This window comes from Monodon monoceros, unplaced genomic scaffold (assembly GCF_005190385.1).
Source record: "Monodon monoceros isolate NGI ecotype Baffin Bay Population unplaced genomic scaffold, NGI_Narwhal_1 Super_Scaffold_20, whole genome shotgun sequence".
Classification (NCBI taxonomy): domain Eukaryota; kingdom Metazoa; phylum Chordata; class Mammalia; order Artiodactyla; family Monodontidae; genus Monodon; species Monodon monoceros.
This window is the reverse complement of record NW_021703777.1, coordinates 91,172,186-91,186,441: the sequence shown is the minus strand read 5'-3', so window position 1 is coordinate 91,186,441 and position 14,256 is coordinate 91,172,186.

Sequence of the window (14,256 nt, the reverse complement as noted above, 5' to 3'; positions counted from 1 at the left end):
ACAGGCAATTTAGATTAAATGTACTGAGAGTGTTCTTAGTTCTGTAATATATAAACCTTGAGGAATGACATAAGGAAAACTAAAATAATATGGACATTATTTATGCTGCCTCTGAGCCAAATAAGGATAAGATTTTCAAAATATATAACAGGTTAAACTATAATCATTCTCCACAAATCTCTGTGCTCATTGATACTCCCTTCTCTGGCTGTTTTTACACAGCGTCTGCTTACCTCTCTTTTCCTAATTTATAACCTACTCTTCCTTAAAAGACTTCAGTTTAAGGTTTACTTGTTTCAAGAACTTTTTCCCTTTTCAAAATTCACTCACTGAGCTTTTCTTAACTCTAAAGGCTTAAAGCTTCATGGATGAGTGCACAATACTTAAATTATGCCTCATCTCTCAGTTTTCTTTTATTTAGGAAACAATAATTGAATAACCACCATGTGAATTTAGGTACAAATTCCTCCCCTCAACTTCAACCCCACATTGAATAACAAAGTGCTTAAAGACAGACGAAAAACATTGTACCTTATATCTATCCATAGTATCAATACAGAGATTCCCACAAATTAGGAAACACAATTATCGTTTAATTGATTATTAGGGTCTGTATGATACCTTTATTAAATTCATAAAATATTAGTAAATTGACACCAGAAGGAATTGTTTAATTATTAGTACATCAAAAGGAATTGTTTAATATACCACTGATGTAAAAATAACTATTTTAAAAATGAAGATATCCAAGTAAATTTAAAAGTTTGTTCACATATGGTAAAATATGACTTCTAAAATAAAATATTATCACACAATTAATTTGTTCATCAGTAATAAATACCGTTTTTTGTGGTTGGAGATCAAACATTTCAGCTTGGTTCCCTTTTAGATTATCAATTATATGAGTAGATAAAAAATTAACATGACATTGTCTATCTGAGTGTATGTGGTATGTGACTATAAGTTCAACTAAAAATATCTTCCTGATGAAAGCTCATAAGAGGAGATAAAGAGCATATGGACTTGCTTTCTAAGTCACATGTGTACATTTTAGTAGACAATAATGGTATTTTATTATCTAAAATCTTTTTATGGGTAAACATCAAGACCCCAGAATGGATTTCAAAAATGCTTTGCAGTAATGATTTACCTTATCTCCTACAAAAAGACTGCCATGTTGTAGATGTTGAAAAATAAAGAAGAATAATTCTAATCATTTGGTTGCCTGGGTGCTCTGGATACATGGTGAAAAAGAGGAATGATAAAAATAATAATTGGTTATAAAACTCCACTGGGATAGAAAGTGCCAGTGCACAACTTCAAATTCCATTTGCATTTAAAAGAAGCACACTCAAAAATAATTTTCTCTTCAAACATTGCTAAGCCTGAATTTATTTTATATAGCTCCCGTAGGGCACATTTCTGGTAGCAATTGAACACATTTCCTTGCTTTGATGTTAAAGCTAATTTATTGAGCAAGTTGTGCCAAAATACCTATGAGAACTCTTTTGAGGTGTGGTAGTCTTGTCACCTGATTCTAATACCAAAACCATCCAAGTTATATTGTGTTTAAAATTTCTTGCCAAAATATTCAATCAAGAAAAAAATATAATAGTTAAAATTATCACCCAAGTTTACAGACTGAAAGGGTTTTAACTAGATCTACATGAGAATTGCAAATGTTTCTGTTTGTTGATGATATTTCTATTGTCTGAGATTCTAAAGCACCCACATTTATAGGAAAAATGCATAATTCAAATGCCATACATTGGACTGGGTTTTGCTATTTGAGAAACAGAAAACAGTAACATTTTTCAGCTGAAAAGTATGCTTAAAATTTACTCTCCCCCAAGTTTTTCCTTGTGGAGATGAAGAAAACAAGATCCAGAAGACGTTCACTTATTCCCGCGTTACACAGCAAATGGAGCCCAAGTTCAAATCTCCTGCTTGCTAATCCAGAACGCTTTTCTTTACTGCACCATGTCATTCTGGGTCACTATTCATGTGCCTTCATGAAGATGGTTGGTGTTCGACACCCCGCCGTGAAATTATTCCACCACACCTGAGGCCTGTCTTTCTACTAGACCCAGGTAACAGGAGTAGGCAGATCAAATGGGCCTTCAAGCATCTTTCCCTTATCCCACACTGAGGAAGTTTTTGTGGCTCTCTGGTTTGCTCAGGACTTGACCATGGAAGTTTGCCCCCTTGCACAGGAGTAAAACATGGGTGTTAAGAGTTTGGTAATCACATTTTTCATCCTAACTCCACCATTCCCCAATTCAGAGTTATGTCAATTGGAGAAAGTTAAATACCTTTTCTTGAGTTGAATACACACATCTCTCAAAAGAAAATTTACCAAACTCTCAAAATTGTGTCTAGCTGGAGCATATAATAACTGTCAATAAATGATGCCTGTTATTCTTATTTTTAGTAAACTTGACATGATTCACTAGTATGGAGTTATTGTCAAACAAGGCTAATGCAACAATGGACATATTAATGGAGAAAGGTGTCTGGAAGGGGAGAACTGCTATTTCCACTCCTTTCTTCTTTGTCAGCCCAATCCTGGGTAAAATCTACAGTTCTGTATATAATAAGGCTCTATAAAGAACATAGACATACTTGGGAGTACTATTTTTTTTCTTCTCAACTACAATGTGAGTTTCTTCAAGTGAATCGCTAAGTTTCATTTGTCCTTATAAATGTTGCACCAAATACATAACCTCAGCTTTCTTATTTTTAAAATGCAAAAAAAAAAAATCACCACTTGCAGGGTTGCTGTGATAATAAATGATGACAAAATTACGAGCAAAGTTTCTGATACATGGTTTTTACTCCTTAAAAAGATATTATCTTCTCCTCTTGCCTCAGTTCTTTATCTGCCTTCCCAGATATGATGTCTGGTTTCTACATTTCCTGGTTATACCCTTTGCCATTCTGAAAACAGTTTACCTTCTTCACAACATCATCCAGACTCTGCTCTCATACAGAAAGTGGCTTACTAATCTGAGATGTCTGTGCTCTTGTCTTTTAGATTTTAAAATCCCAGGTCTGGAAAATAAAAATAAGAAACAACTACAAATGTAATCAGGTCCATCCTCCCATTGATTGACTGAGCTTTTACTGTGGCCCTTCCACTTGATTAAGCAGAATACACCTCCTGCTTCATCTACTCCTTAAAATATCTCTATAAAGTAAGTGTTATTATCGTCTCCATTTTAGAAAACAGAAAAATGAGGTTCAGAAAGGTTAAATCACTTGTTTCAAAAAACATAGCTTAGAGGGGTGGGATAGGAAGGCTGAGAGGGAGATGCAAGAGAGAGGGGATATGGGAATATATGTATACTTAGAGCTGATTCACTTTGTTATACAGCAGAAACCAACACAACATTACACAATGTTAACTAACACAACATTTACAACATTGTAAAGCAATTATACTCCAATAAAGATGTTAAAAAAAAGAAACATAGCTCATGAACAGCAGAGCTGAGAGTTTAACCTCTTTTGTCTGATGCCAAAGCCCAGGTTCATAATCATTTTTGTTTATGACGACTTCTTTCAATTTCCATCCATTGATTACAATTCTCCCTGTAGATCTGAACAAAAAGCATAAATCTCTTTCATCTGACAGTCCTCTACACAATTCAAATCAATTATCACTGGATGTTGTAGCCTTGAGTCTCTGTTTATTCAGGCTAAAAAAAAAAAAAGAAAACAAACAAACAAAACTAAGGCCCTTTAGTACTTATACATATGACATCATCACAAATCTTGTCAATGTACTGGTCACCCTTCCCTTAACAGCCATGACTATTTTATCTAGCCTCCACTGAAAACAGGAAATTTAAGAAACCTCTACTTCTCTTTTTTTTTTTTTCAGCAAAGAATGGAAACACACAATCATGTTTAATTTTTACATTTTTGCCTGATGAATTTGTTATTTTTTTCTTGACATTCACTTCATAAAATTACTTATAATAAAACCACATAGCATTGAGAGATGAATTAATACTTTAAAAGCATATTGATCTGTGTGTCCCTGTTTGGTAATATTACAGCAGATATAAGGGATAGAAAGGACAGATAACGTTAGCATAGTCATTTTTTCCCCATCCATTCAATAAGCATTTATGTAGCATACACTATGCGAGGAGTGATGAGCCAGTCACTAGAGATAAAATGATGCCCAAGATGTCTACTTTTTCCGTAGGAGGATTATAGCTTAATAAGAGAAAACAGACAAGAAAATAAAGAGGAATTGATAAAATATTTTGTAATAGAAGTCTGTATATATTTTTGTGGAAACACAAAAAGAGAAGGATTATTCTATCTTGAGGAAATCCAATTAAAATAGAGGTGATGGGGCTTCCCTGGTGGCGCAGTGGTTGAGAGTCCGCCTGCTGATGCAGGGGACACAGGTTCGTACCCCAGTCCGGGAAGATCCCACATGCCGTGGAGCGGCTGGGCCCATGAGCCATGGCCGCTAAGCCTGCGCGTCCGGATCCTGTGCTCCGCAACGGGAGAGGCCACAGCAGTGAGAGGCCCGAGTACCGCAAAAAAAAAAAAATAATAAATAATAAAAAAAATAAAATAAAATAAAATAAAATAGAGGTGATGATATTTCAGCTGAATCTTGAAAGATGTGTTGCTGACCAGGAATCCAAGGTAGTGGCATTAGGGAAGAACAAAAAGATTGAGCCTTAAGGAGGCAGAGATATCTGCCCTACTTTGTATAAACTAGCTGCAGAGTTAAAAACAGAGCCCCCTGTGGACTCATCCCGAGCTTCCTCAAGACTTCAGAGATTGTTTCTGAACTCTCTCTGGGCTTCCTCTCAACTCTAGAGCTACCTGGAGCCAACCCTACCCACATAGCAAGTTGAAGTCCTGCCAGGTAGGGGAGAGGATGACTTCCCAGTAAGAAAGCCAGTGCCTGGTTCATCTTGCCTCAAACCAGCCCTTCTAAAAGATTACTTGAGCCTTCTGAGTAGGCTGATATTAGGCAGATACCTAAACCAGCACAGAAGAATCTGCCTGGGCATGACTTGAAGATTTCAGAGAGACCTGTGATACAGAGTATCTTGAAAGGATGCTCTATCTGAATCTTTTCAAATGATATTTTGGGAAATTGAAGTAGGGGTACAGCAGGAGGATATGGGCCAGGCGAGGAGAGAAAGGAACTGAATGCATAGTGAGCCTTGACTGACATTCACTGAATCAGCAGCTAATTTGAGGTTGATAACATCCTATCAGAGCTGTTAAGTTTTAAAACATGTCTGCAAATTCTTTGACACTTTTCCCACAAAAAGTTGAGTCTAATTCCTCACCCCTTGAATATGCATCAACATTAAATGACTCACTCCTCATGAATAGACTGATATACAAATTCCATAAATTTCTAACTGGCTGTCTCCCCCAGGTCTTTGGAACCCTGCACGTCCATGAATGAAGTCCAGTTCTCCTGAACTCAATATGCTTCAGTAACCATATGAAGACAGAGAGACTAGCTCAAGAAGCCCCATGTGTTCAACTGTAAGTCCCAGCATGTGAGTAAAAGAGACTTCAGATATCCCAGCCCTCAGTTTTTGAGCCACCCTACCTGATGGTGAGAGGAGGAAAGAACTTTCCTCTTTTCCTGACCAGATTGCAGATCCAGGAACAAATCATGCCGTTTTATTTTATGCCACTCAGCTTTGGAGTAGTTTGTTACAGTCACAGCCACTGGAACATTAGCACAGATGACCTGAGTCTCAGAAAATTTCAACATTTGCTGTCACAGAACTAGAGAGTACCAGAGCCAGGTGCTAACCCCCAGTTTTCCTTACACCAAAACTATGGTCTTTTTCTCATTCTACATGAACCAATAGGTCTCCTTTCAGCTGCAGACTCCTGATTACCTGTTTCCCCACTGTGATGTCTACCACACCACAGTACTAACAGCTTCCTGTTGGTACCAATAATCAAAAAGCTGTTATCTGGTTGCAAATCTCTCAGAAAGAACCTGTGACACTGATATAATAGTAATAATAACCAACTGTATATACATTTGTAGTTTAAATGAGTCATGCCTGTGGTAGTTAGGCTCTTTCAGGAGAAGGAACTTATATCCTCTCCCTTGAACCTATGATCGATTTTACCAATAGAATGTAGAAGATGCGATATTCTCAGACTTCTGAGTTCTGGCCTCTGTTTTCTTTCTCTTGAAACCATGAGCCACCAAAAAATCCCAAGCTAGACTGACAGAGAGAATAGCCACATGAAAAGATGATGGAGGATAACCTGCCATGCGGAAGGAGAGAGGCCAAAGGGAGGAGCACAAGAGAGCAGACATCTAGCCTCTGCTACAGCTGTCATCTGACTAAAACACATGAGACAACCCAGTGAGGCCAGGAGAGAAATAACTCAGCTGAGCCCAGGTCAACCCATGGAATTGTGCGATACAATAAAATGCTCTGAAGTATAAGACTTTAGTGTGCAGAATTCTCTAATTTATGGATCATGGTACTATCCTTCTACCACACCCACTTACCTCCCTACATTTTTTTCTCACATTATTTATGAAAACTGGTTCTTAGAAAACTATACTTGTGCATAGATGCTTTATAGAGATTTTGGAAAATGGGTTGTTTTGGGGCACTTGTGTTTTCCTAGAGGAATCATCCATCAAGTTTCACTGTACCTCTCAGGAAGTGAGAAGTTCTGGAGTTGACTGGAAAAAGCTGTGTTCAAAAGATGAGCAGAGTTCCTGGATGACTTGGGTAGTCTGAATACAAAAGAACTGACTAGGTTCCTAGTCATAAAGATGCCACCCCAGGATGAAGCCCTCTGGGTCTTCAGAGATCCAGGCTAGAATTTAGAGATACATTTGCTCAGAATGAACTTAGTGTATGAGAAAAAAAATGAACTCTATATCTTATTAAGTGCCCAGACCTAATAAAGTGGAATAGACATCAACCTGGGAAGATTTCCAGTTTGAAATGAAGGCTTTCTTAACACCCGCATTTGAACTGGAATTCTTCTGTACTTTAAAAAGTGCATGGCATGAGTAGTTGCCTGCCTCCCTCTGTGCCTTGAATTACAGAAATCATCCACCCATCCTATGCAGCTCCAGCTTGAAATCCTAAGTACTTTGATGACACATTTTTCATTAAATATTGGTTTGTAAAATTAATTGAAAAAATTGTGAGAAAAATATCTGTTTTAAGGGTGACTTCCTTCTCATTTTACAGTTTTTATTTAAAAAATTAATTCACATTTACAAAGTCCCTATTTTTGGTCCTGAGGATACAGTGATAAATGCAATAAAAATGTTTCCATTCTTTAAAGAGCCTAGAGTTTTCTATTTCAAGGCAGGATTTTTCCTGAATTCCATGTAGCTCCAAATTTTAGGAAATATTTATCAGTGATAATATGTTTCTGTTCCATGGATAAGACCAAATGAGGCTCAAAGAAGAAATGAGCTGATGCATGTGAAGTATTTCACAGACCTGTAGATTATTACAAAACAGAATTTACAGATAAATAATTCCCAATAAAGCTAAACAAATTACCCAAAGATGTCAAATGCCCAATATCTCACAGAACTCATGACTTCTAACTTGAATTTCAGCATTCTTAGTTATCAGTTCCCAAAGAGGTTTATAGTATGACTTTTCCAGTTCACATTAAGATGTTTCCTGTGTTATTAAGGCATTGAATTGGTTACTTCAAGTTTTTATAGAGAAGTTGAGATCACAGGCTTTGGAGTCATAGTGCCCTGGGTTCAAATCATGACCTCTCTCTACTAGTTGCATTATCTTGGACAAAATGATAAATTTCTAGGAGCCTCAGTGCTTCCATTGTTAAATATTGGCTTGGCCAAAAAGTTCATGTGTGTTTTCCGTAAGACGTTACAGAAAAGCCTGAAAGAATTTTTTGGCAAACCCAATAGATTCTTTCTGCCCTCTTGGAGTTGCTCAATTAATGATAGCTATGAATTAGCAGTTTTCCTCAACTGGACTTCCATTTTATGTTTTATCCTTGGAAATTTTTAATTTTCATGACAAATCTCGGTTGTAAAGTAAAGCAATACTCTCATGGTTCTGCACGTCCAGTCTCTGGCACTAATGATCATAAATAGGTGTTTGGCGAATGAAAGTTATTTTAAAAAGACAAGGGACCCACACTCAGAAAAAGACATTTCTACCTACATGTATTTCAATATTATTTTTTCAATGTCAGCAAACACTACCAATTTGGGATAAGAAAAAATATTGAAGAAAGTTATGAGAATAGTTTAATTTACGAAGTAGTGGATAACCAAAGGTAACTGGGCATTGTCTAAGTACCTCAGAGAAAATATAGTCCAGTTTTTTTGGCAATTCCAAAGACCCTTTGATCATACAGCTTTCATATGTGATTTGGTCTTTTGTCTCCTAGTGAATTTGATCATGGTCTTCTGTTGTATAGTCTAGAGCTGAGCAAGGGGAGCCAGCTTCTTAGTCCAATGTGGTTGTAATTTTTGTATTATTTGTGAATGTGTTTCTTCACTACATTAGGCGAAAACATCTTTATTCTAAGTTAGTCAAAAAAACAATGCCAACTCATACGGTCTAAATAGTTCATTATCTAAGATTAGCGAAAGAACTTTGGCTCTAAATATTTATTTTCTGTAAATAGTTAGATGCTGGGTGAATTAATTATGTTATTAGCAAGTGTTTTAAGCCCATAAAATTTGATTAAAAACTTACCATATGTACCCAGATACTTGTTCTTCTACCTGCACTTAACTAGGAAGGCTGTGACTACTTTACAATGATGTGACCATTGCTGGAATCAAAGTTAAAGTTCTATAGACTAGCTGTATAGGTTAAAACCCCAGTTATGCTATTTTACCAGATGTGTATTTTCTACCAACTTATTTGACCTTTTCTGATCCTTACTTTTCTCATCTATACTATGTGGATAATAATTGTTCTTGGCACTAGTGTTGCCGTGAGGGGTAAATGAGCAGTACGTAGTCTTGGAAAGCTCTCAATATATGTTAATTACTATTACTATCCGTATTACTATTGTTCTTACTATTATTTTAGCTATTAGTCATAGAGAACAGTCATTTATAATGGATACCATTTTTTGAACATCAGCAGTGTGCCTAGCCCTGCACTAAGACTGTATTTCTTCTCTCTCAGTGACTGAGAGAGAGTCTCAGATGAGTGCACAGGTACCTCTAACATCCTTTGCCTTGATCTGGGCACAGACTGGATTGGTATATACCATTTATGAAAATTTATCAAACTGTGTCCTTTTCATAAAAACATCTTTTGCTATGCGAAATATTGTTCAATACAAAGTGAAAAAAGAAAGGAAAGAAAAGAACCAAACAGTTATAACAACAATACAAAATAGTTATATCCTACACTCATGGTGTCTATGTGAGCCAGTTCTGTATGTTAAGATATAAGCAGAATTCTACAGAATGGGGCTTGTGATCAGGCTATTGTTTTCCTGATAGAAGGGGAAGACTCAGGTTGACCATGACTTTTGCCTTTTATCCTCTCCATTCCCCTTTTCTCATTCCTGGGATTCAGGCATGAACCTGGAGTTATGTTATATCCTTTGTATCAATAAAGATAAAAGCCACATGCTAACGTAGTAAAGAAGGAAGCTAGGAGGAGCCTGGGCTGTGACTTCCTTGAGCAAAGAACCTGGATTGTGACCTCTAGACTTCTTATTATTTAAGAAAAACATGTCCTTATATATTTATGGCACAAAGTCTTAGATTTTTCTTTTGCTCTCTCTCTTTCATTGCTTTTTTTTTTTTTTTTACATGCAGCCAAATTTAATCCTAACTTTCCAACCTTTCCTGAGAAACTACAATATTTACTCTCATGGCCAAGTTGTGTAAAGTTAAAATATTTTATATGTAGGATTAGAGAAACCAACTAGCACCACCTGGGTGGATATGTCTGGAGAGTTTATGTTCCTTGCTGGGAATTACTAGTTGCTTGCACATGTAATATTACAATGAAATATTCAGATTTTATCTTTTTGCTACATTTTATATTCACTATCTTCAATGCCTTCACTATCTAATGCCTAATAAATTGGAAAGCCCATCTTAGAAAGAGCTAAAATGAAGGTAAATATACTCTACTGTTTGGTTTTAAAAACGAAATTGAATGAGGCTGAATATTCTATATTTCATTAATCGAACTGAATTCCTAAGAAGGACTTTAACTGCTCTGAGCTGAGCAGCAGTACTGTACCAGTAAATATTCTCCTAAGAAAAGTCATTTGAAAGATAGCATTTATTTCTGCATATACATTTTGGTACTAGCAAAGAAAAAAACTCAGCAATTCAGCAAATGTCACATTTGTTCTTCTAGTTGTTCAGGCTCCAAATCTTGAAGTCACACTTAATTCCTCAGTTTCTGTCACATTCCACATCCAATCCATCAATATCTGTCCTCTTTACGGTCAAAATACATGCAGAACCCGTACACTCTTCTCCACCCTCACCTGCTCCAAATCCCAGCTGTTCTTTCCTAGACAATTGCAATACCCTCCTTCTCCTAACCGTCATTCTGGATCTTGACTCCTGTCTCTCCTTCCTGTAGGCAGAAGGCAGTTCACTCCTCTACACAAAAAACTACCTATGTCTTCCCATCTCACTCGTATTATGATGCATAGGCTTTATTTTGACAAAAAATCTTTTTGTGACCTGGCCCACTGCTATCCTTATATCTTACCACTTTTTTTTTTTTACTTTATCAGGATATGCTTTTGACTCAGAGACTTCGCATTTGCACTTCCCTCTGCTTGAAACACTTTCATCCCAAATGATACCTTGACTCACTCCCTTCTTTTGTTCATAGTTTGGATCAAATGTCCCCATACCATAAAGCCCTATACTGACCACTAAATCTAAAACAACTAACCACCTTCTGCTTCCTCTTTCTTTCTCTATCCCCGTTATCCAGCTTTCTTTCATAGTATCTATTAGTATATATTTAATTTATCTAATATATCGGATATATTTATTTTCTGTATAAAATGTAAGCTCCATGAAAGCAGTTATTTTACATATTTTATTCATCAAAGTGGTACATAAAATGAACTGAATAAATGATGAACAAAAAACATCAAATTCTGCTTCATCTTTGGACATGAGTTCAATTACTGGAACAAAAGTTGGAGGAAAAAAAAAAGAAAACATCGAAGAAATCTGCTTCCCCTGGAATTCTTTGTGTAAGACATTCTGACAATTCTTTGTCAGATGCCCAATGCTAACAACGCAGTTACTTAGGACACATTCATCATGGTCAGCATTCCACACGCCGCAGTGCGAGGAGGAAACCAGCCCTTCGGGCTGACAACTCTCCCAGCACTGACCCTCTGTGAAGCCTCATATCACCCCAGAGTACCCCAGCCCACAAATTACAGGCCCTCAGTTTCAGTTGGGGGACACAAGACAGGTAGAGAAGCTCTGTTCTGCAGCTTCAAAAGATAAAAGAATGCCCTGAGTCTTCTGGTTTAAGATTTATGGCTGTGAATCTGATAAATCATCAGAGATAAATGTGGTTTGTTTTTCTCTCTTGTCAAAGATTACCTCCTTCCAGACTGCCATAAATGTCTTTAGGTTGTACCATCTTATCACTGCAAGAATAGTGTAGAAGTATGTGAAATGCTCATTTAAATCTCATCCCAGCATCCCCAGCTTCCTCTGCCTCCTCTTGCTCACACTCATGCTAGCTTTTTTTTTTCCATATGTAAAGCATGAATACACACACACAGAGGAAGATACTATCATCTTAATGTTTTTTTCTGGTAGTTTTGAACATGCTTTGCATGAGCAGTTTCAATTGTGAACTCTGACCTGCTTATCCAGGCAATGCATTCCAGGTTTCAGCGGAAAGGCTTTTTAATGCAACTATCATCTTAGGAAAGCAAGTGATGGTGCTTTATTCAAACATATTTAATTCTTAAAAGGTTACATAAATAACATAAGACACAATCACATTCAATTCTGTTTTTCTTTCTGCAATTGGAATTTTTTTTTTTTTTTTTTTTTGCTATTTCTCCATTTGCTTGTGGGGTCATACCACTAGGAGATCTGAGGAATTAAGGAAGAAAATTTGGAAAGGGGCCAAACGTATTGAGTTACCATTCTAGTTTTCTAAACCCTTCAAATAAAACCATTGAATATATCATTTTATGATATGAATATTTGATTTCATAAGCTGTAAATTATTATTTGAATGTTTGATTTTTAAATATTTTTAAATCATAAAACTTCTAGTTATTCCACAAATTTGATGTGCTAGTATATATTGAGTAAACCTTCACATTTTCGAATAATAGAATGTTAATGCTTTAATTTCTATTTCCTGGACTGGAGAATGCTTAAATATTAGAGGACTCAAGATATATATTAAAGAAAACTAAGCTTTGAAAAAAGAAGCCAGGCATTCTAAGCACTTTAATTATTTTTCTACTTCATTCCTGTAGTATTTCTATGAATAAAGGTTACTACATCTAGTTTACAGATGAGGAAACTAAAGTTCATACAAGTGAGCTGATTTTTTTCAATAGTACCCAGCTGGCATGTGTAAAAGTCAGTGCTCAAAGATGGATCTGACTCCTAACCTGTGTACAAGATACAAGAAAGCTGACATGGAACTCCAATTATTTTTTGATATCTATCTGAATCTTTGATTCCTTAGAATATACGAGACAGAGAGGATTCTAAGAAATCTTTGTAGAAGAAGTAAAATTTAAAATGGACTTTAAAAGAAAGATGATATTCAAACAAAGATAAAGAAAGATAATAAAGGTAGAAGGGATAAAGGGAATAAATACTCTAGTGAGAGAAGGGAAATTTATTGTTGGGTAGAAAAAGCCTAGATCAATTAGAGCTGTAATTTTGTGACAACTGATTCTATGACTGGGGAGATAGTTGGAGTTAGGAGATGGAAAATTCTGGTATATCAAGCTTATGAGAATCCTGCAGATACAGGTAAGACCCTGAAGATTTTGTGTAGTGGTGACATGTGTAAAGCTGTGGATTAGGATTATTCATCTAAAAGCTGAGTCTGGGGAAATTAAAAGGGGAAAGAATAGAGGTAAAAGTAGAATTAGAAACCTGCCACAGAGACTAGTGCAGATGGTTGTAGTTATGCAGCTTTGCAGGGAATGTCTACACAATCATGAGGAGGACATTTTGTACATCACATTAAGAGAATATTATGTATCCTGAATTATTTTTCCATTCATTTATTTTTACTGTTTAGTCAGTACCTCCTCCAAGCTCAGGAGTTTGGATACATAATGGACATATATAGTCCCTGACCTCAAAGAGCTTCTATTCTAGTAAGATGGACAAACAAGGCACCAAGCAGTTTTAATATGGTGCACTTATTGCTATGAAGGTGGCAGATATGGGGGGCTACTGCAGCATGTGGGAATTCATTGCAATTGCAGTTTTTCTGTATCTTTGATCCACAAGTTATTTAGGACTGCTTTAAGCTATATATTTTGTTTGATTTTTTTTTTTTTTTTTCAGTACACGGGCCTCTCACTGTTGTGGCCTCTTCCGTTGCGGAGCACAGGCTCCAGACACGCAGGCTCAGCGGCCATGGCTCACGGGTCCAGCCGCTCCGCGGCATGTGGGATCTTCCCGGACCGGGGCACGAACCCGTGTCCCCTGCATCGGCAGGTGGACTCTCAACCACTGCGCCAGTGGGGAAGCCCCTTGTTTGATTTTAATTTCCACATTCTTGGTGAATGAATAATTCTATGAACAAATGAAATGCTAATGAGAAAACAAAATTAGAGATCCAACTTCACTAAATGAGCAAACACACCAGAAATTAGGTGACAGCTTTGGAGAACAGGGTGGGCCTGAGTACGGAGTGTAAAATCCTTTATACTTCCAAACAGCAGCTCTGTAAAGGTCCCTGGTAGTATTTGGATGACCAATAGCGACAGTTGTAATTTAGTAGCAAAAGCAATTATTAAAGAGTATGAATACTAGGAGGCAGTTTTCATGGTGATTTAAAATGTTTTGATAATGAAATAGGTATTTCAAAATAAATCAACAATTTTAGCATCTCAGATTTTACATTTAAATTTGCAGTGAGAAAAAATGTATAGGTTTGCAGCTATATTTTTCTTAGGATGAATATTTTCTCTCGTTAGAAGTAAATGAATAATTACAGACTGAGTTTAAAATAAAATAGGCGGGGCTTCCCTGGTGGCGCAGTGGTTGAGAGTCCG